We start from the raw sequence: 23644 nt of genomic DNA on the forward strand, positions 1-23644 counted from the left end.
GAATCGGTCCAGATGCGTTGCCAGTTTTGCGATCGTAGAAGTCCACAAATCATTCCCCCGGCGTCAACACTTAGTCTCAGGAACGGAATATTCCGCTGCTGGTCTTTGATGAAGGAAAAATTGAAAATTCATTTTCATTGTAAGATCCGTTTACATCCATATCCCTTTCACTCCTTTTCTACTGTCCATTCCCTCCAACTTTCACTGCCATCCATCCGCGCCCTATTCTTTCACTATCGTCCATTCCCTCCTCTTCCACTGAAATACATTCTTCCTTCTCCTTCTTCAAGGCCATCCAACTCTCTTTTTCTGCTGCCCATTTCCCTCTGCTCGTACCTCAAGTGGTTAATGTGCAGCCCTGTTTCCTTTCAACAGCATTCCCAGCTCTAATTATCAGGATTGTGGCTTCATTTTACAGAAGTTCCCACCTACAGTACACAAAGGCTGCAAACCCAGATTGAGAAGAGCAGAACTGTAGGGATTGGAGTGTGTCCACTGTGATTTACTTGCTAATGATATACTTTGTGAGCCCCCAAAACATTTCAATCACCAGAAAATGTCGATGATTGTCACGTATGACTTCAAACTTGGCTTCGGACTCTGACCTATTTTGATGAACCTAAATTCAAACTAAAACCACAACACCATGGGTGAAGTTCTCCCATCTGGGGACTAAGTCCCATTGCGGGAGCGGTAACATGGAGTGTTTCTCACTGCAGGGGCCGATAGAGAACACTCCATATCTTCCGGCCCCTCCCTCATTAATTATGCACCGGGGGTTTCGCGCTATATTCCGTGGTGGGGATAGGTCTGATGGAACGTAGTCTGTCATCGTATCAGGGCGCCATGTTAAAAAGGCGCCCAACATCACTGACCCACTATTGAAGAAAGAAGATGGACCTCCTGAAAATGAAGATGGATCTCTGGGAGTACTCTGAGACTGGAAGATGGAATTCCTGAGAAAGAAAATGGATCTCTGGAAAAATTCTAGAGGCTGGAAGATGGACCCCCGCTAGAACACTGAATCTGGAAGAGCCACCTGCAGATGCTCCTCCCATCCATTGCTGTGGTGTTCCCGGATCCAATGGCCTCCAATCCGAACTCCGGAGGCAGCCCCAGGCATTGTTCAGTTGAGTCCTGACATCTGCATGCCACATTGGCCGCGATTTAACTAAATGGAAACAAAATAGCATCACGAGCGCGTTTAGCCGCGTGTTTCCCTTCACTTGCAGCGCCGTGAAATACAATCGAACGGCACTCGGGTTAGATAGGGGCCGAGGCCGCACATAGCCCCGTTTTCTGCACTAAGGGTGCCAGGCTGGCAGTGCCAGGGTGACCAGGTGGCGCCAGCAGTGCCACGGCGTGACTCTGCCCAAAGGGCATGCACCTGGGGGCCTCCGATCCCCTGGGAGACTCCCACAAGTGTCATTCCGTCTGCTCCCCATTTGTGGAGACCAGTACTGAACGGCGCTCACCCTAGGTCTAAGAGGCAAAGGGGAGAGATTCCAACACCTTGGGTGCCTAGGGAAACTGCATATTTCAGTGAGACGCTGTCTCGCTCTAATATGCAGATTTGCAAAAAAAATGATCCCACCCACAATGGGCAAAGATTTACATCGCAACGTCTCGCGATATCGTGTTAGATCTCGCGACGTGTTGAGAGTCGGGTAGATTCCAGGAGCGGGGTCTCACGGCTTCTATCGATCACATTGCGCCACAGTGTGGCCGTTCAATCGCAGCCAATGTTCCAGATGTGCTTTGCGCCGGCGTGCTTTCAGCTAGCATCAGGCATGGGTGGTAAGGACTTCTTTGGCATCCCATTAGTGGGCTGCAAATCAGTTCCATGGCAGCCTCTGGCAGATCTCCCTATCAGGCATGGCGGGCACCGCCAGAAGATCCTGCGGGAAATTCACGCCAGAGTAAAACCAATTTTCAGGCCTCACGCTGTATTCCATCCCATGTGCTTCAATAGGTCTGGAATCAATCTCATTGTTTTCATTATAAATCTTATTCCACAATGAAAGTAATCAAAATGAAAGTCAGTCTTTAAGTAATCTAATTGTGTCTTTCTTGCAAGGGACAATTTAAAAATATTACTGCTGGAAGTTTTGGTGCGACTGATATGGGAGTAGTTAATGTGATCCTAATGATTAGTCGGGCCTGTTGTGAGGTAGCAGGATTGCTTTTCATGTCAGTCACTGCACTGTACTGAAATATGAGTGCCTGTGCCTGTGGCGGCATGGTAGCAGAGTGGTTAGCACTGCTGCCTCACAGCGCCAGGGACCCTGTTTCGATTCTGGCCTTGGGTGACTATCTGCGTGGGGTTTGCACATTCTCCCTGCGTCTGTGTGGGGGCGCTCCGGTTTCCTCCCACAGTATAAAGATGTGCTGGTTAGGTGGATTGCCCATGCTAAATTGCCCCTTCGTGTCAAAGGTTAGGTGGAGTTCTGGGGATGAGGGCAGGTAGGATGAAGGTCGGAGCAGACGCAATGGGCTGAATGATCTCCTTCTGCACCGTAGGGATTCTGTGAATATTGGGTTCTCCCTCTTATGTGTTTGGGTGTGTACACTGCTTGGTAAGTAGTGTTGTCTCTTTGTTCCTTCAGCCCAAATGAAGCTTTTATTATTTCGAGGACTTCTAAAAAAATGTCTTTAGTTTTCGTTCCTTTTTTCATTTTCAGCCAAATACATACAAACATGTAAACAAATCCATAAATGCATGAACAATAGCACATGGTGCATTTCAACACATATATATAGCAATATACACCAGTACCAACATGAGCAAATGCACCAAACCATGCATACTAACATACAATCACATACAATATCACCAGTATATAATATAACTAATGTAATGGCTCAGTTCCATAACATGTTTCCTCTTGGCAGGAAGGCTTACCTATTGGGATTGCATGCATGTCAGAAACATGAACACATGCTGCTCACAATTTTCAAACAATCTAAGATCACAGTTAAATCACACACAATGGGCATTTAGTGGAGGCAATGGGTGTTTTTATTTATTTTTTCACAGGAGGGGTACCTTTGGTTGGTGGTGCTCCTATTCATCGGCTGTCCTTGTCCTTCTTTTTTTCCTTTTTTTAATTAAATATTTTATTTAAAACAAATTTGTAACATTTACAGAAAAAAGGCAATAAGCAAAGAACCTTAACATGGTGAAAACAAACAGGGGGAAAAAACAAACGTAATAAGGCACTCCCCCCGTTGGCCCTGCTTGCACAGCCCATATATGGTCATCTAAACTAAAGTGGCTCTCAACGCCCCCCCCCCAACCCCTCACCCCCCCCCCCCCCAAATCCCCCCCCCTCCCCCGGGATGCCGCTGCTGCCGGTATCCTAGATTTCTCCCTGAAAGTCGACAAGCGACTTCCTCCTCCGGGTAACCCTGGTCCCCACCACTGGCCCACTTGTGCCTCCCCTACCCTATCTCCCCTACCCTACCGCTCCACCCCCCTACCCCCCCCCCCCCCCCCCTCCCCAGACTTCCCCAGCCCCAAAAGCCTGAACCAGGTCAGCCATCTGCTTGGAACTAGCTCGCCCCTCCTCCTATGCTCCCTAGTGCTCCCTGACCTACGCTCTCCTCGCTGACCCCTACCCTTGGCGCCTGTCTGACTACCATTAACCTGATTGCATTCCTTAGTGAGTTAACAGCTACTCTCTAAAGAACATTTACATAGCCCTTAACCAGCCCAGATCCAGTCCCCCAGAACAGAGGCCCCGCTCTCCCTCCGAAAGATACTGACTGCAGGGCCCCCCTTGCAGGGCCCCTCTTCCCTCCCCCATCCCACGCAAACTCCCGAAACAATGCGCCCTCCAACCGTCCCTCCAGTCCACATTCTCTGCCAAGACTAAGTACATTCTTGAATGGAGCAATACAGTACAGATTTAATTAACAAACCGCCACCACATTACATCTCTGGAAGCCAAAAGTCCTTTAGTTCAAGTCCAGTTTCTTCTCTTAATAAAAGTCCAAACCTGATCAAGACAAATTAGATTTACAAACCGCCGTCACTGTACAACACTGGAAACTAAGTGTCCTTTAGTTCAAGTCCAGTTTCTTCTCTTAATAAAAGTCTAAACCTGATCAGGACAAATTAGATTTACAAACCGCCGTCACTGTGCAACACTGGAAACTAAGTGTCCTTTAGTTCAAGTCCAGTTTCTTCTCTTTAATAAAAGTCCAAACCTGATCTGGCGACACAAAGTAGTAATGATGCTCTTCGAACGTTACCCAAAACTTCGCAGGATACATCATTCCAAACCTCACCTCCTTTTTAAAGAGGGCCGCCTTTACCTCGATGAACCCCGCACACCTCTTGGCCAGCTCCGCTCCCAGGTCCTGGTATATGCGTACCTCACAGTTCTCCCACCTGTTGCTCCGCTACGTCTTGGCCCACCGCAACACGCGTTCCTTGTCTGAAAGCCGGTGGAAGCGAACCACCAGGGCCCTCGGTCGGTCGCCCTCCTTGGGATTCCTTGCAGGGGCTCTATGCGCCCCATCCAGCTCCAGGGCCCCCGGCCCCATCAATGCCTCCAGCATACTCGACGCATATGCTCCCGCGTCCGATCCCTCGCTGCCTTCAGGAAGGCCAACGATCCTCAGGTTCTGTCTTCTGGCTCTGTTTCCCAGCTCCTCAAGCTGCTCCTGCATCCTCTTTTGGCGGGCGTTCAGTTCCTCCACCTCGTGCTCCAGCACCGTTATCATGTCTTCCTAGCTGGAAAGCTCCAACTCAACCTCCTTAATTGCCTTCTCCTGGACCGCCTGTGTCTCGACCATTCGGTCCATCACCGCTCTCATCGGGTCCAGCGTGTCTCTTTTCAATTCGGCGAAGCAGTTCTTAAAAAACTCCACCTGCTGCTCCCTTGGCCAGCGAGCCTCCGCTCCCTGGTCCCTGCCGTCCACCATGCTTCGCCGCCCGGTTTGCTCTCCTCGCTGCTCCCGCTTCGATCCAAGCCGCTTTACTCGACCACTTCTGGTCCAGCCATCCATACCCCAGGGGGGAAAACCTCTTCCCTCTTGTTTCCTCCTCCGATTCAGGTCGCAAAGTCACGAAAATTATGGTCAAAAAAGGTTCGTTAGCCCGTCACCGGCGGGAGCAATCGGACCTGCGACCTACTTCATCCTGGCCGCCACCGGAAGTCTTCGTCCTTGTCCTTCTAAGTGGAACGAGTCTCAGGTTTGGAAGGTGCTGTTGAAGGAGTCTTGGTGAGTTGCTGCAGGGCATCTTGTGGATGGTACTCGCTGTGTGTCAGTGGTGGAGGGAATGGATGTTGAAGGAGGTGGATGGGATGCCAATCAAGTAGCCTGGTTGAGCTTAAGTGTTGGAGCTCACCCAGACAAGTGGAGAGTATTTCACCACAATCCTGACTTGTGCTTTTTAGATGGTGGTCAGGCTTTGAGGAGTCAGGAGGTGTTACTCACTACAAAATTCCCAGCCTCTAACCTGCTCTGGTACAACTGGTCCAGCTCAGTTTGTGGTCAATATTAACCCATTAGATGTTGATGGTGGGTATCCAGTGATGGTAATGCCATTAAGTGTCAAGGGGAGATGGCTGGATTCTCTCTTGTTGGAGATGATCATTGTCTGGTACTTGTGTGACCTGAAATATTACTTGCCATTTATCAGCACAAACCTGAATGTTGTACAGGGATTGCTGCACATGGGCACAGTCTGCTATGAGGAGTTCCGAATGGTGCTGAACATTGTGCATTTTAAGGTTGTTTGGTGTGTCACTAAGTGGTCTGGAGGCTAGTATTATTGAACATTTTAAAAAAATATAAATTTAGAGTACCCAATTCTATTTTTCCCAATTAAGGGGTGTAGCCACCTAAAATGGCTGATTCCCGATTAATTTGGCCAAAACCCGATGTAAAATGGCTAACTGAAAAGGCTGATGGGAAAGCAGCCAACAGGGCACAAACGGACAGCTGCAGACAGAATAGCGTATTCGGCTCTGGGGAAGTCGGCCCAGATCGATACCTGCAACCATTAGCAGCACATCAACCCAGACATCTGCAGTTTAATCGGCTATCCCCGGGAGCAATTGCAACAAATTAGCAATTGAATGCCGATCCAGACCTCTCGGCGCCAGCAGTGGCCGAGACAAAGAAAGGTGAACGACCACCCCCCGATCAAGGAATCGCCCCATTATTGGAGCATATCGAACCCATTGATTGAGAACAAGTCCAATCACTTGGGACCAGGGTCAAGGTCCGCCCCGAGAGGCGGGAAGCCCCTGGGAACTATAAAGATAGGGGCCAAGTTCAGATCGACCCTTCTCTCCCTTCTTCTCCTGCTCACAACCTTCGCAAGAACCATCGACAAGAAATCGCACGTTTGACTCCAGCGATCGCTACCCGATAGAGACTCCTAGCCATCAACCTGTATCAGCCTTTGAATCCCGCAGGCCAGACCCAATTCGATAAGCCATTTGTTTCCCTGACCTGGTGGGCCATTCCCAAAAGTTAAGTATTGGCCTGTAGTGGTAGGTAGTAGTCTAGAAAGTAGGATTATTGTATAAGTATTTATTGCTGTATATAATAAATGACCGTTGATTTTACCTCTTACTAAGCGGTGTGCTGTCTTATTAATCATAACTAGAGCTTGAACCACGTGGCGGTATCAGAAAGATACCTGGTGACTCGTGAGCAAAGGTGACAGAATTAGAGCTAATAAAACTAAGGCTATTAAGAGCAACAAATTGGCGACTCTGGTGGGACCCGATCTAGAAGTGGAAAACCACTCCGGGAGAACCCAAGAAATTTGAATAGAATCCAATTGGAAACAAAAGAAAAAAAAACACAAGTGTTCAAGCGGTTCTGATTAATAATTCACAATTCGGAAGTGTGTGTATGCATGCGTAACTAACAGGGCTATAAGGTAAAACTGATAGATTTTGTTGCGTCAAAATTGTCGGAAGTCTATATTTTCGGAAATTAGCGCAAGCCGTACCCGCATCTACGACCTCACCTTAGCCCCCTGTTCCAAATTCGACCAAAGCAAGCAGATAAGAGAAATGGCCATGCAGGCAATGCAACGCCTCATGAATCCCGAAGAATTTGCGGTCGCAGCGACCAGCAGCAGTAGAGTGGGACAGTGTCCCATTTGGGAGGAGGAGATTCGGAAATATCTCAAGGGCAAAGGATGGCCCATGTGGGATGATTTCAGCAGTAATGACGACTCAGGTCCCGGAAGTATAGGGCATACTTGGTGGGGGAACATGAGTGAAATCCATAAGAAGAGCTTAGCAAAAGCGCGCAAGCCGATGGTAATTGTGTCCTGTCTGGCACAATTGCGAGGCACAGAGGAGGTCGTCAGGACGCTCCGCAAAGAAGTAGAGGGCATACATCGTATGAGTAAAGTCGATGTATGCGAGGTGGAGAAAGAGAATCTGGAGTTAAGGTGGAAATTAGTGGCAAAGGACGAAGAGGTGGCTGACGCCAAAAGGGGTCACCAGTCTTGTCTGGCACATTTGAGTAGTTTCCAGTCCCAGTACGAGAAGGCTTATCAGGACACGCAGCATGCAGTCCTGGTAAAGAAAGAGACAGAGAAGCAGGTGGAGACGCTCCAGAAGCAATGTAGTGATCTCAAGGCAGCCTTGAGAGCGCTCCACGCTGCAACCACGGAACAAAGGCAGAGCACCATAGACCATGCGAAGTGCCGGAAGCAAATTGCAGACCTGCAATCACTGCTTTCTGTCCAAAAGGGATTCCAAGAAACCTTTGGGGAAAGTTTAGACCAGGAAGACGGCCCTGATTGGGAAGAATTGCAGAGAGCGCAGAGATATGTTCAGGGAACATGTGTGCAGGGAAAGCCCCAAAGGAGAAAGGCACCCCCACCCCCACACAGCAGGTAGTTCAGGCTCTGATGAACCCTGTAACAACCCACCGGACGGCCACATCAGTCGAGGCGGAATTCCTATATTCCACCCCCCTCACAGTGACCCAATTACGGGACGCGCGTGCGAAAATCACACCATTCCTCCCCGCTCCAGACCCACACCACTTCTTTGCCACCGTCAAACACCAGGCGACCATGTACAGCCTGGATGAGAGAGAGCATGTAAAGCTCATGGTTCTAAGCTTAGACCCATCGGTAGCAGCAGCCCTTCCCGACCCACAGAACGTAGGAGGAGGCACCCTTGCAGAAATGCATACCGCGATCCTGGATGCAATCGGGTATAACCGGGGTGACCCCGGAGATGGCCTAAATAAGTGCAGGCAGAAGAAGTCTGAACACCCCACAGCGTTCGCAGGACGCTTGTGGATTCACTTTGAAGCCATTTTCAGAAACGAAGACCGTGCCCATTTGTCCCCAGACAATATGGCCAAATGGACTCGCACCCTTAGCTCCCATGCCGCAGAGGCAGGACAGAATGCCTGTAGTAGTTATGATCCCTCGGAGGAGGCTCATAACGAGAAGTGTGTGGTTAAAAGATTGTCCCGCGTTTGGGAGCAGTCTGTTCACAATTGACCCGCCGCTAAAACCACAGAGGAAAAACAAGCCGCCGCAGACATGCAGGCAGTAAAAGCCACACCTCACAACCCCGCCTGGGTAAATGAGGGAAAGAACAGCCCCCCAACAAAACCGCAAGAATGCTACAATTGCGGACAGTTGGGACATTTTGCCAAAGAGTGCAATGCCCCTAAAAAGCCACCGAGAGCCCAACAAACAGGCACTCTCAGTAAGAAAAAGGCAGAGCCCATACATAGCGTTAGCGCCCGGTCGGATCAGACAGACTTGGGTCTGCGATACCCTTTGGGATAGGTCAGGACGACCCGTAGTCGCAGCGAAAATTCGGGGACAGCCTATCGAGTTTCTTTGGGACACAGGAGGGTCCGCGCACCACCATAAATTCCTCCACCCTTTGTCAGGACACATGGCCCACTACAGCCACTATCACCCTCAGCAGCTTTACAGGCCACTCACAGCAGGGACACATCACAGCCCCTGTACCCATCCAAATAGGAAACATTACCACAAAACACCCCGTAGTTTTAGTAGACCGGCCCCCCACAGCAGAACACATTCTGGGAATTGACTTCATGAATTCCCACCACCTCTCTTTTGATCCAGTCAACCAGTGTGCCTGGAAGATGGCGAAATCCGCTAGAGCCCCCGCAACGCTTACCATAGGGGACTACACGAACAAAATTAGCGCAGTAGGCGAGTTTTGGTTCAACCCCACCACACTCAGCACGGACCGGCAGGTTAGGGCAGTCCTGCAAAAGAACAGGGCAGCATTTGCGACCCACAAACTCAACTGTGGACGGATGACTGGCTCCGTACAAATAACAGGACCGGACCCTAGACCCCAAAAGCAGTACGGATTCCCCCTAGAAGCAGAGGGAGAAATCCTTTTTTTTTTTAAATGTTTTTTAAATTCTCCTCCTTTTTCACATTTTCTCCCACATTTACATCCATCAACAATAAACAATAATCAGTAAGATATGTCAGTCCCCATAATAACAACGATCCCATCTACCCACCAACCCCCAAACCTCAACCCGCAAGAGGGAGAAATCCTAAAAGTTATAGAGAGCTTATTAGAGCAGGGCGTTCTAAGACCGGTAGCCTCTACTAATAATGCCCCGATTTGGCCAGTGAGAAAGCCCGATGGATCATGGCGCTTGACCATTGATTATCGGGAACTCAATAAAGTCACCCCCGCAGCAGCCCCCACCGGCAGCAGCCCCCACCGTAGCAACAAGTCCCGAGACCATGCTCAAACAGGGACTCCATGCCCGATATTTCATGGTTTTGGACGTCAGTAATGGATTCTGGTCCATTCCATTGGCAAAGGTGTGCCAGTATAAATTTGCCTTCACTTTTAAAAATCAGCAGTACACGTGGATATGCCTGCCACAAGGATTCCACAACTCCCCCTCCATTTTCCACCGACAGCTGGCAAATGGACGAGCGAAATGTTCTCACCCCGAATGTCTGGTACAGTATGTAGATGATCTACTACTGCAGACAGACACTAAGGAAGAGCTCATTGATCTTCTGTCCGCACTCCTGGAATTATGACATTCCATTGGATGTAAAGTCAACCCCAAAAAGGCCCAGATATTGGAAGAAAAAGTGGTATATTTGGGTACAATTATCACACACGGCAAACGCGAGATCGAGCATAAAAGAATTGACTCGATCGCTAAATTGCCCCTTCTCCAGAACGTTTCAGCCCTCCGGTCGTTTTTAGGACTGGTTGGCTACTGCCGAAACCACATTGACGGTTTCGCCAGCAAGGCAGCGCCCCTCTCAGACCTCCTAAAGAAGGGAGCCCCCTGGGAATGGCTTCCGCAGCATACGGATGCTGTGGAATCATTAAAACAGGCGCTCATAGCTGCCCCCACACTACAAGTTCCAGACCCGCTTTCCCCTTACGCCATAGAGGTAGCGACCACAGACCGCACCCTTTCAGCCGTGCTCCTACAGGAACGGCACGACCAGCTAAGACCCATGGCTTATGCCTCCTGAATTTTGGATGCTGTGGAGCAGGGATTTTCAGCCTGTGAGAGGCACCTGCTCGCAGTTTTCTGGGCAGTCCAGTACTTTTCCTATATTACCGGACTGAACCCCATCACCATTCTGACCGAGCACACCCCCACCCAACTTTTACTGGACGGACGACTTAAAGACGGTACCGTCAGCCAAATACGCGCTGCTATGTGGACCCTTCTCTTGCAGGGACGGGACATCACAGTAAAACGGACCAAAACACACACATACTTAGCGGACAATTTACAGTACCCCGGAACCCTCCATTAGTGTGAAATCATCTCGCCCCACCATAATACAGGCCCCTTTATAGCTAAAACACCCCCCAGAAATATGCCACTCCATCTCAAAGCCCCCCTCACCCGGACACGTGTGACCCCATTAGGATCTATGTGAATGGATCTTCCACAGTCCTGGATGGGCAACGCATAACAGGTTGTGGGATTTATGTTGAGGACGCGCAGGCACGCGCCCTCGAAGAAATCGCATTAAAATTACCCGGGCACTTAGGCGCGTAGGCGGCAGAGCTTGCGGCCATCGCCTACATTGCAGAGCACCCAGATTCCTTCCCCAGCCCAGCAGACATATATTCAGACAGCCTATACGTCTGCAACAGCCTCACAGAATTTCTGCCCCTCTGGGAAACAAGAGGATTTCTTTCCGCGGATGGGAAACCCCTCCCCTCAGCCCCATTACTCCGCCATATTTTGCAAAAAGCCAGGGACAGGACTTTTGGCGTTATAAAAGTCCGCAGCCACCATCGTTCCTCCCCCCCTGGAAATGTAAAAGCCGACGCACTGGCTAAGGCAGGATCCAGACATGGGTATTTTTGGAAACCCCCCGAAAGCGCGCCAGTGAGTACGCCAGTGAGTGCAGTTCAGGTCACACAGACTAGAATAGAGGATTTAGTAGAGGCCCAGAAGCAGGATAGCGCTCTCACTGAGATCGTGAAAGGGAAGTTTCCAGCCTCCTACGAGAGGTTCAGAAATACACTGACCACACATGACGGTGTGGTGTTAAAGGACACCCTTTATGTAGTTCCTGAGCAGGATAGGAACCAATTAATCCGTTTATTCCATGATGGTCATGGACACCAGGGAATTGATCCCACTACAGCCCACCTCAAACAGCTTTGTTGGTGGCCAAATCTCAAGGAAGATGTATCCCATTACATTGAGAATTGCCTCATCTGCGCACAGAACAACCCAGATAGATATGCCAAAAAGGCACAACTTAGCCACACCCAACCCGTTAACGGCCCCTGGACTAACCTCCAGATTGATTTTATAGGTCCATTGCCCCCTTGCAGGAATGGCTATAAATATGTTCTGGTGGTCATAGACACTTTTACAAAGTGGGTGGAAGCATTTCCAGCCCGCACCAACACCGCGAAAACCACAGCCAAGATCCTAACCCACCACATCTTTTCAAGATGGGGACTCCCCCGCAGTATTGAATCGGACCAAGGTTCTCACTTTACGGGACGGGTCATGCAGAACGTCCTCACGATATTTGGCATAACCCAAAAATTCCACATTGCGTACCACCCACAGTCGAGTGGTATAGTGGAGCGCATGAATCGGACCCTAAAAACTACCCTCAGAAAAATGGTCCAGCAGAACAACACCACTTGGGATTCAGTCCTCCCCTTTGCGCTGATGTTTCTGCGTAACACTGTTTCCACCTCCACAGGTTACACCCCACACACTCTCATGACCGGACGCCCCATGAAAGAGACAGAATACTTGTTAGGTTTAGACCTGACCAGCCCTGAAGTTATGGCCCTCACCCACAAGAAAGCCGTTGAGCAATTAGTTGCGAATGTAAAAATGGCTCAGTTAGCAGCCGCAGTTAAATTGGGCACCAAAAAGAAACAGAGCAAGACCTGTTTTGATAAGGCAGTACATGCAACGGAGTATGATATAGGACAACAAGTGATGCTGTCTGTGTATAACCCCAGCACATTCCTATCTCCGAAATACTCGGGTCCGTACTCCATTACGGATAAAGTAAGCCCATCGGTATATAAAATCAAATAGCCAAATGGTAAGACTGCGTGGTTTCACATAAACCAGTTAAAGGCTTATGGGGCCCAGTCAAACCACGCCCACCACGTCATGCTTGACGCAGCAGACCAAACCCCGCCCACAGCCAACGCAACCAGACCAACCCCCACCACGTCCAGCCCAGACACGGATTCGCCCTCGACGCCACCCCCAAAATCTACACTCCGCCCCGGAACGCCCACAGACTGCTGCAGCAGAGGCAGCGACTGTGACTCAGACGATAGCCACAGCACGCCTCCCTACTATCCCCATGCAACTGGACCCACACCCAGCGACTCTGATTTTGACTCCAGTGATCCCTTCATGATCACTTTCCTAAACAACTCCCACCACCGACCACCGAACCACACGTACGACCCCGACTTTGTCCCCACGCAACTCGACGAAACTCATTGGCACTGCGACAACTCCTGCAGACTCGTCCGCAACGACAAAAGCAACCCCAACTCACACCACGCAGCTCTCTCAGCATTAATTCACTCCAGAGTTTGGCACCCGGGAGAAGGGGACGACCTCGAATCGGACCCCCAATCCGCCAACCCCTTTGCGACCCTGTTCGCAACAGAGAACTGAGGTGTCCACATGATGATTTAAAGGAGACACTTGGGAGAAGTATTGTCCTTCCTGATGGAACCTGCAGGATGTTTTATGTTGTTTGTACGTTTGTTTAGTGTTGTTTGTCTGACAGGAGAATTTTTCTCACTGTCACACACCCATTCACCTGAAACTACTGAGCTCTTTCCCCGCAGAGACCACCGCGGCCAGACGCTTGTTCAGCGGTACCAACTTGTCCACAGATACCTGGTCAACAGACCAGACGCTTGTTCAGTGGAACTAGCTTATCTGCAGAGACCTGGTCAGCATTGGTCCCTCATTGGAAAGTGTGCTGTGTCCTAAAATTTGTTTTGAAAAAAAAATGAGAGAGTCACACATAGTGACCAATTATAAGGGTATAATTGGCCCCAAAAAGGACAGAGACACTAACATACCGGATATTATACCAAGGTAGTTCCAGATACTATGCTTGTTTTACAGAACTCCAGAAGCACCAGGACCGGAGAAAACAGAGAACACAAAGAAAGAAAAAGAAAGAGGACAGCCATGAGGACTTCTTTCATCGTGATCAAAATCTTTTCATTGGACATTTGGTTGCGCGGGAACGCGGACCCCATTACTCCAAACCCCCCTGCCATTAATGTTTCACTGCCCCGCAGTACCCAAAGCCTAGTTACCAGCGACACTGCATCTTCCTGGTGTGCCACATTCATAACCTGGTACTCCCTGTCTTACGTAATTGAAGCACTGTTAGCGTTGGCGATACTCTGCTGTGCAGTGCAGCAAATGGAGAAGGAGAGCGTACCGCGCCCGAACCCCGGTATATCGTATCCGATCCCCTATATTCGGTTATGACCAGACCCCCGACCCCCGCGACCTATAACACGATAATAAAGAACATGCACTTGTGTTTTTCTGTATATAAAAGATGTACAAAACTTTCCATAAACAAAAAATGTATGATCCTGAGCTTGACTGCCAAGCCAGGAAAGAGTATATTGAATGTTATGATTGTTGTTGTATGTTTTAGGAAGATAGGATAATGCAATGTTTGGTGAGTATAGTGTATTTAGGTAAAATTAGAGGTTCAAAGTTTTTTATTTTGTAGATGCATGCCCCTGCCTGATATAGCGCCCTTAGAATTGTTTAGGTAAAGGTTTTTGGTGCATAGCTCGGGTCAGAGTAGTGGCCATGTAGGAGGTGTCCCCCCCCGGTCAGGGAACGGAAAGGACAAAATTTATGTGATCCTTCACGCTTCGCGTTAGGATCACAAGGAGGGTATGTAGCCACCTAAAATGGCTGATTCCCGATTAATTTGGCCAAGACCCGATGTAAAATGGCTAACCAAAAAGGCTGATGGGAAAAGCAGCCAACAGGGCACAAACGGACAGCTGCAGACAAAACAGCGTATTCGGCTCTGGGGAAGTCGGCCCAGATCGATACCTGCAACCATTAGCAGCACATCAACCCAGACATCTGCAGTTTAATCGGCTATCCCCGGGAGCAATTGCAACAAATTAGCAATTGAATGCCGATCCAGACCTCTCGGCGCCAGCAGTGGCCGAGACAAAGAAAGGTGAACGACCACCCCCCGATCAAGGAATCGCCCCATTATTGGAGCATATCGAACCCAGTGATTGGGAACAAGTCCAATCACTTGGGACCAGGGTCAAGGCTCGCCCCGAGAGGTGGGAAGCCCCTGGGAACTATAAAGATAGGGGCCAAGTTCAGATCGACCCTTCTCTCCCTTCTTCTCCTGCTCGCAACCTTCGCAAGAACTATCGACAAGAAACCGTAAGTTTGACTCCAGCGATCACTACCCGACAGAGACTCCTTGCCATCGACGTGTATAAGCCTTTGAATCCCGCAGGCCAGACCCAATTCAATAAGCCATTTGTTTCCCTGACCTGGTGGGCCATTCCCAAAAGTTAAGTATTGGCCTGTAGTGGTAGGTAGTAGTCTAGAAAGTAGGATTATTATATAAGTATTTATTGCTGTATATAATAAATTACCATTGATTTTACTCTTACTAAGCGGTGTGCTGTCTTATTAATCATAACTAGAGATTGAACCACGTGGCGGTATCAGAAAGATACCTGGCGACTCGTGAGCAAAGGTGACAAAATTAGAGCTAATAAAACTAAGGCTAATAAGAGGAACAGGGGCAATTTAGCGTGGCCAAACCACCTACCCTGCACATCTTTGGGTTGTGGGGGGTGAGACACACGCAGGCACGGGGAGAACGTGCAAACTCCACACGGACAGTGACCCGGGGCCGGGATTGCTAACCACTGTGCCACTGCACCACCATGCTGCTCCTGATTAAACATAAACCTTTTCATTAATACACAATAATACACATATCTAGCCCTGCTTAGTGCCACCTTCATGCTGACTTCTCTCAGACTCTCTCTGTACACAATCTACCATTGTGTAATTCTCCACACATAATATGGGCAGTACTAATTCCCCAGTCCCACATTAACCCTTACTATCCCAAACACTCTGATACAATAATCGGCAGCAAGGAAGAAAAGTGACTCTTTGTGGTTCAATTCATTTGCAGAGCAACCAGCACACCATCAAGACATGTAGCTGTCTTCCAAACTCATTTAAGGTGTATAATGTGGCCCAGTTTTGGGTCATACATCATGTTCTACCAACCTGCTCTAGTGGACTGGCCTATAGCTTATACTCAGTTCTGCCGACCTGACCGGTATATGGTTGCTGGACATGTGCTGCTACCACCTCCCGGCCTGCTACCCCAGGCTTCATGCCCAGCCAGACTGTGACCCAAGACCATCTGATCTCAACCTCATGACTCCGTGCCACTATCACCCATCTGCAACACCTCAATTTTCCTTGCACTGCTCCTTTTCTCACAGATCAAATTTTGGCTGCTTGACTTGCTGGCATAAGTTGACCACCAGCTTTCAGGCAAGTAAAAAAGTAAAGTTGCCATAATACCAGATGGCTCTTCCGAGCCGGGTGCCTTCTCCTTTGAGGGGTGGAGCTGACTGGTGGCGATTTAACCTGAGGATCACCACACCTCAGGCGAGGGGCAAGGTTGAGAAGGCGGGGCCTTCATTAATAACCTCAGTCAGTACACAAATTGAATCTGCGCTGTTGGCCATGATCTGCATCACGAACCAGCTCTCCAGCCAACTGAGCAAGTACAGGGTGAGAGAAGAACATCAATGTGACTACAGCCTGACAGTGGCCATCAGGGGTACCTTGGAACCAAGGAGCACCCCTGCACCTCCTGATTCAACATAAAAGTTTGTGAAAAGATCTTTGGTGGAAGAGGCAAGAATTCAAAGGCTGGGCCTCAGCTCAGTTTTCAATTAAGTTGGAGCTCATCTCTAATTACAATCTCTTCTCAAGTTTTAAAGAAAATCCTAAATTGGATGTCCAGATAATACGTACATTTCCTCTTAATGATATAGTTACCCTTAATGAGGTATTTTTCTTCTTGCACAAAGGATCTGATGAAATTATAACTACAAGCTTCAATATACGAAAGCGTTTCATGTCAATTGCATAAAGCAGATGTTCTCCTTGAAAGTTCAGCTGCTCAACAGTTGACTGAGGCATGTAAAACATCTCCATTTATTGGAACCTGAGAGAATCAATTGCCATCAAAAATAAGAGTGCAATGATACATGCTCTAAAGGGGTTATTACCCGCACACAAAAACGCAGAATTCTGGTTGTGGGAAACCTTGTACATTAAATTGAACATCGGTTTAATTTAGTTGCATTACTTTTATCTTGACAACTTTCCTCCTCTCCTGTTCGGAAGAGTCTCAGGGTCCTCTTCTTAAAGTGGTGCCCATTAATTATACAGAAAACTTGTTTGACCTGATAGCTTTTTCTCCCTTCTCCCTCAAACTTCTTATGTAGCAGTTTTGTGCAGTGATCGCAGCCTTGCTGTATCCAAAATGCCCGTCCTTAATAATGGAGGAGCGTTTACCCTGGTGCTGGTCCCCACTGGAGTGCTTGATGCTCCGGCTCGATGAAAAAGTGAAAAGTTTCATTCTGCAGCAATGCCATATTTCACTTTGATGGTTACATAGCTCACCACAAACTTTGGTGCTACGTAGAAATGTAAGTTGTTATTTTTAAAGGACTGGAGGTCTGAGGGTGATAGCACTTACTCACCTTTTGTGTACTGCACTAAAAGGCAATAGCTTATCTGGTTGAACTCCAAGTCCTTTATTTATAATTTTCACTGTGGATTCAATACCAACTGTGAACCAGGTCGCGAATACTTCAACCTCATTTCATGTAGACTCCAGGTCATACATGTTGCATCACCAAGCCTCTGATCATTCAGATCACTCTGGCAATTATCAGAAAGTGTGAGCAGAGAGTTGAAGATATGATCTACTACTGGCCTCTCTCTAATCTCACGCATGTGGTAGAAGCATAGGGGTGATTGCTTCATTCAGTAATCAGATAAATCATTTTAAAAGTACAGTATCAGTAGATTTCTATTTGTAAGCCAACAATTCCTCAATGTAAATGTTGATTTATAGTATTTTAGGTCAGTAGCAGCAATGCATTCTGTCTTAATATCTTCATGTTGTTGTTAGAAAGAAAGACATGCATTTATATAGCAACTTTCACAACCACTGCACATTCCACAACACTTTACAGACAATGGAGTTGCCATCATTATCGTTATGTAGGAAATACAGCAGCCAATTTGCACACAGCCAACTTCCACAAGCAGCAATATGATGACTAGATATTTTTGTTCTTGTCATGTTGATTAAAGGATAAACATTGCACAGGACACCTGGGATAACTCCCCTTCTCGTCTTTGAAATAGTAGCATGGATTGTGTCTGCACAGTGGCACCGTGGTGAGAACTGTTGCCTCACGCCGCCGCCGACCTGGGTTCGATCCCGGCCCCGGGTCACTGTCCATGTGGAGTTTACACAATCTCTCCATGTCTGCGTGGGTCTCACCTCCACAACCCAAGATGTGCCGGGTAGGAGGACTGGCCATGCTAATTGGAAAACATTTTTAAAAGAAGGAGTAGCATGGGATATTTTATATCTACCTGTTAGAGTGCACCGGACTTCAGTTTAATGTCTCACCTGAGAGGACAGCGCCTCTAACAATGCAGCACTCGCCTTAGGGGCTCCACGGTAGCACAGTGGTTAGAATAGTTGCTTCACAGCTCCAGGGTGCCAGGTTCGATTCCCGGCTTGGGTCACTGTCTGTGCGGAGTCTGCACGTTCTCCCCGTGTGTGTGTGGGTTTCCTCTGGGTGCTCGGTTTCCTCCCACAGTCCAAAGATATGCAGGTTAGGTGGATTGGCCATGCTAACTTGCCCTTAGGGTTGCTGGGTTATGGGGTTACGGGGATAGGGTAGAAGTGTGGGCTTAAGTAGGATGCTCTTTCCAAGAGCTGGTGCAGACTTGATGGGCCAAATGGCCTCCTTCTGCACTGTAAATTCTGTGAATTCTATGATTAATACTATACTGGGTATTGGCCTTAATATTTGTGCTCAAACACTGGAGCTAGACTTGAACCTGAAACCCTACAACTTAGCTACCAAAAGAGGCATGGTTGGCACTCATTGTACCGAATTTACAATAATGATCAATTGTTATGGGAGTGAGTCAGCTCTTTTCTCTGCACTGAAATTCTTGGCTGCACTCAATTAAGTTGATAAATATATTTGTGCCAACACTTGTGGAACAGGCTTTGATTGAGGCCTATGTTTGTCGGCCAGTTAAAAAGAACATGTACAATGTGTGAATGTGTATAAGTAGATATATGTGTGCAGTAGACTAGATAGTACAGTTCACAAGTGAAAATGAAATTTCTCCAATGTCAATTGAGTAACATAAAAGGCCAAAGTTATTCTGCTTTGAAAGCTATCAATCTGCATGACTAAATTAATGGAATTGTGTTTGATATATCTAATTTATATGGATGAATTTGAATATTTCAGTCGCTAAACTGAAACAGAAGGAGTTATTTCCATCCAGGAGCAATATTGTTGTTTTGACCTGGAAATCATACAAGTTCCAGGTCTGATGTCCATTCCTGGATCAGTCAATACACACTCCAGCTGGCTATCCCATCTGCCGCTCTGAGGATCTGGCCTCCAGTCCACTCACTTTTTAGTTGTTCCTCAAACTGAGCCTGGATGTGAGTAACCTTGCTGCCCTGCTTGACTCTGAACTCAACTTGTGGGAGCACCATAACCACAAAAGTTACAGCAGCTTTAGGTCAAGGCCCATCATCATCTTCTCAGGGAAATTAGAAATGGATAAAAAATACAACCTTATCAGCATAACTCCCAATTTGAAAATAATATTTTTTTTCTCCATTACCTAAACAGTTGTGACACGACAACAATGCCTGCTTCCATCCGTTCTCTCCCCTTCTGCCACTTAAACCCTCAACCATACTTTTGTCACTTCAAGGCCTGACTTGTTCAATACCCTTCTTAAAAAAATGTTTCAAATAAATTTGGAGTACCCAGTTATTTCTTTCCAATTCAGGGACAATATAGCGTGGCCAATCCACCTACCCTGCACATCTTTGGGTTGTGGGGGTGAGATCCACGCAGACACGGGGAGAATGTGCAAACTCCACACTGACAGTGACACGGGGCCGGGATCGAACCCGGGTCCTTGGCGCCATGAAACAGCAGTGCTAACCACCGCGTCACTGTGCCACTCTGTTCAATACCCTTTCAGCTGAATTCCTCGCCCCCTACCTCAGTCTGATGCTATTGAAACTTTGAGTTTTGCCTTTGACACCCTCCAGACTCAATTGCTCTAAGGCCTTCCTGGCTAGTGTCCCATGTTCCATTCTTTGTAAGTATTTAACACATTCAAAATTCAGCTGCCTGCATTCTATATCGCACCAAGTCCTGCACATCCATCACCCAATTCCAGTTATCTAACAGTCGCCTTTTTTTTGTCATGTCGACCATCTCCAATGCCCCTCACAATATCGATCATGGATTTTCAGGGTCGGTTTCCCTTAAAGTGCAGTGGGTCTTTCCAGGAATTCACCTAGACTCTTCAAAGTATGAGCTGTGGCTTTGCAGGTTTGGTTTCACTGTTAAGGTAAATATCTGCCCCCTCTTCTGGTTAGTCTTTTCAGTTTCCAGCCATTGATTTTCCCACTGATTCCTTTCCATTAAGGAGCAGGTCCAATTCCATTTATCAACTGTGAGTAACCAGGATTTGGCCTCCCTATAAAATGTAATAGATTCAATCTTTCCTATTGAGCCCCTGTTAGGGTTTCGAGCAGCACCTTTCTAAGTGGATCTAACCCAGTGTTTTTGGTGGCTCCTCAATACCCTTGGCTGTGGTTTTTTTTTCAATTTGTCTGATTGTTTGTGCAGCCGCAACCTATGCTTTATGCTTTTTAATCAGGCTTGCAATCTTGTCATTACTAGATTAGAGCCATGCATCTTTGAATGTCAGTGAGAGAGCTGGAAGCATTAAGCAGCTTACATCAAAGTCCTTTCTTTAAATCTGTAAGAGGCTTTGATTAAGGCTTCCAGACTTTATTTTGAAATGTTACTAAAACCTTCAAAAGAAGTCAAAACAAAGAGCAGAGACTGAACTCCAGTAGAGGGAGGGGTGTGGTCTCATAACAGTTTTTGGGAAAGATTATTGGGATCTTAGGCCCTATTTACATTAAAACTATGCAGCGAGGATCAATCTCAATTGATAGATAATTAATTCAAATGAAAAGTAGCCTGTAATGAATATTAAATAAAGCATATTTTATGCTTTACATATTTTATGGTGATTGTTATGTTCATTGCCTTATGGAGTAGTTTACAGTGGCTGTCAACAGATTGGACAATCAACAGATTTCCACATATCAGGCACCTCACTGCCCTGATTTGGCATTAAAGCCTGTGTGTTTCTGGGTCTCCATATAACCTGCGAAATAATATCTCATCCATGGAACATAAGTAAAGCATTACTGTTACTATGGTACTATGGGATACCTCGAGGAAGCTCTGCCATGCAGTTGCTATTATTAACTGTTAGGCACTGGCCACATACATGTTGTAGCAAGTGCACATGTCATAACCAATGGCTATTGCTTCATGTCCCCTTTTTTATTTTTGTGGTGTTCTGTCACACATGGTGCTCTCTTATTCTCTACAGCTTTTATTTGTGTCCGAATCTTCAGCATTTGGTTTGTGATATTTCACAGAATCATAGAATTTACAGCACAGAAGGAGGCCATTCGGCCCATCGAGTCTACACCGGCCGCTGAAAGAGCACCCTACCTAAGCCCACACCTCCACTCTATCCCCGTAACCCAGCAACCTCACCTAACATTTGGACACTAATGGACAATTTAGCATGACCAATACACCTAACCTGCACATCTTTGGACTCTGGGAGGAAACCGGAGCGCCTGGAGGAAACCCACGCAGACACAGGGAGAACGTGCAGACTCCAAACAGACAGTGACCCAAGCTGGGAATCGAACCAGAGTCCCTGGCGCTGTGAAGCAACTATGCTAACCACTGTGCTACTGTGTCCCTCTCATATTTGAGAAGGAGAAGAGTTTTCAAAAATACTCAAAACAATTGGTTGGTCAGCTTTCTGATGATATGCATAAAGCAGTTATGTACATAATGTTATGCACGACCTCCAACCACTAGGTGGTAGTGTTAATCCACCAGGTGACTCTGGTTCTGAGAGTTGGAAGTAGGTCATGCTGAGATCAAATGTGTTTTGCAGTAGCTCTACAATAGTTAATTAGTGTTGGTAGTTCATTATTTTATTTATCTCAGTTATCTTAATCATATAGTTGTTAAATCAGGTTTATTGAACTAATAGCACAGTTAGCACAGTTCTCTGTGAGTTCGACTCTCTGCTAACTTAAGTGTGGTTACTCTGTCTGACTGAACCAGACTAGCTCTTAGCCATGTGGTGGAGGTGTGAGATTGTAACAACACCCTTGACTGACTCTCTAGATGTTCATCAGTGGAAAGAGGCGGAGTGTGAGTGCCTTGTGTCTTTTATAGTCAGATCCCACCCCTGAGTGTCCTGCCTGCTTATTGGTCATGTCCTGTCCTCTGTGTTCATTAGCTGCTTGTCTGTATATCATTATGTGTGTGTCTGAATATCATGACACACGGAAGATAACTTTGAAGGAAAAAAGAAGACAATGCATCTTTGCTACTAACCTTGCTAGCTACTGTGTTCAACATCTTGTGTTCAACACGCGGTAAAACTTCGAAGTCTTGGATGGAAGCCATCAAGGCACCTCAACAGCTTCGGATTACTGGTAACATAGGCAAAAATTGGAGAGTGTTTGAGCAACAGTTTAAACTATGTGTTGCAGCCCTTGGTCTGCAGGCACAGCCTGAAGAGAGGAGTATCGTACTGCTGCTCACTGTAGCAGGTCCCCAAGCAATTGAGATCTACAACACTGTTGTTTTTGAAAACGAGGCTGACAGCAAAAGCTTTCATGAAGTGCTTAAACCATTCGATCGGCGCTGCTCCCCGAAACAAAACAAAACCTTCGAGCACTCTGGCTGGGATTCTCTGACCCCGCGCCGGGTCGGAGAATCGCCGGGGGGGGGAGGGGGGGGAGAATCGCGCCACGCCGCTCCATCGCCGGCTCGCCGATTCTCCGGCGCTGATTTTTGGGCTCCCGCTGGATCGCCGCCATGCCGGTCGGGTGCCATTAAAAACGCCCCTCCACCGATTCTCCGGACCTTGACGGGCCGGGTGCCCGCCGAGTTCAGCTGAGTCCCGCCGGCGTAGGTTACGTATGGTCCTACCCGGCGGGACCTCGGAGTTCTGGCTGTGGGGGCCGTCCTGGAGGGGGGGGGGGGGTGGGGGGATCCGACTCCTGGCCCACGATCGGGGCGTACCGATCGGCCGGCGGGCTGGTTCTGTGGGGGCCTATGTTCCTCCACGCCGGGCCCCTGTAGGGCTCCGCCATATTGACCGGAGGCCGGAGATGGGAACCCATGCGCTTGCGCAAACTCACGCCGGCCGTGGCACGCATGCGTGCACCCGCACCCGGCCATGGCGTGCCGGCTTTCGGGCGGCGAAGCTGCAGAAACTACTCGCCGTACTAGCCCCCCGGGAAGGGGTGGATAGCTGCCAGGTGAGGCCCGTTGACGCCGGAGTGGCTTGTGCCACTTTTCACGCCGGTGTCAGAACCTGGCTGCAGGATTGGAGAATCCCGGCCTATATATCCTGCATGCGCACCCAACACGCGGAAGAGGCATTCGATAGCTTCCTTACTGACGTGCGATTAAAGGTGCAGTCGTGCAACTTCAGCACACTCCAGTTGTCGATGATATGAGATCAAATCATTTTCGGAATCTCTAATGATAAAGTGCACGAGCGGCTTCTGTGGGAAACAGACCTGCAACTTGACAGTGCGATTCAAATATGTCACGCTAGTAAGCTGGCTGCGAAGCAACTCAACACGTTGAACCTACAGCATTTTGGTGCAAAGGCAGAAGAGGCGGCAGGC

This window comes from Scyliorhinus torazame, chromosome 19 (genome assembly GCF_047496885.1).
Source record: "Scyliorhinus torazame isolate Kashiwa2021f chromosome 19, sScyTor2.1, whole genome shotgun sequence".
Taxonomy (NCBI): domain Eukaryota; kingdom Metazoa; phylum Chordata; class Chondrichthyes; order Carcharhiniformes; family Scyliorhinidae; genus Scyliorhinus; species Scyliorhinus torazame.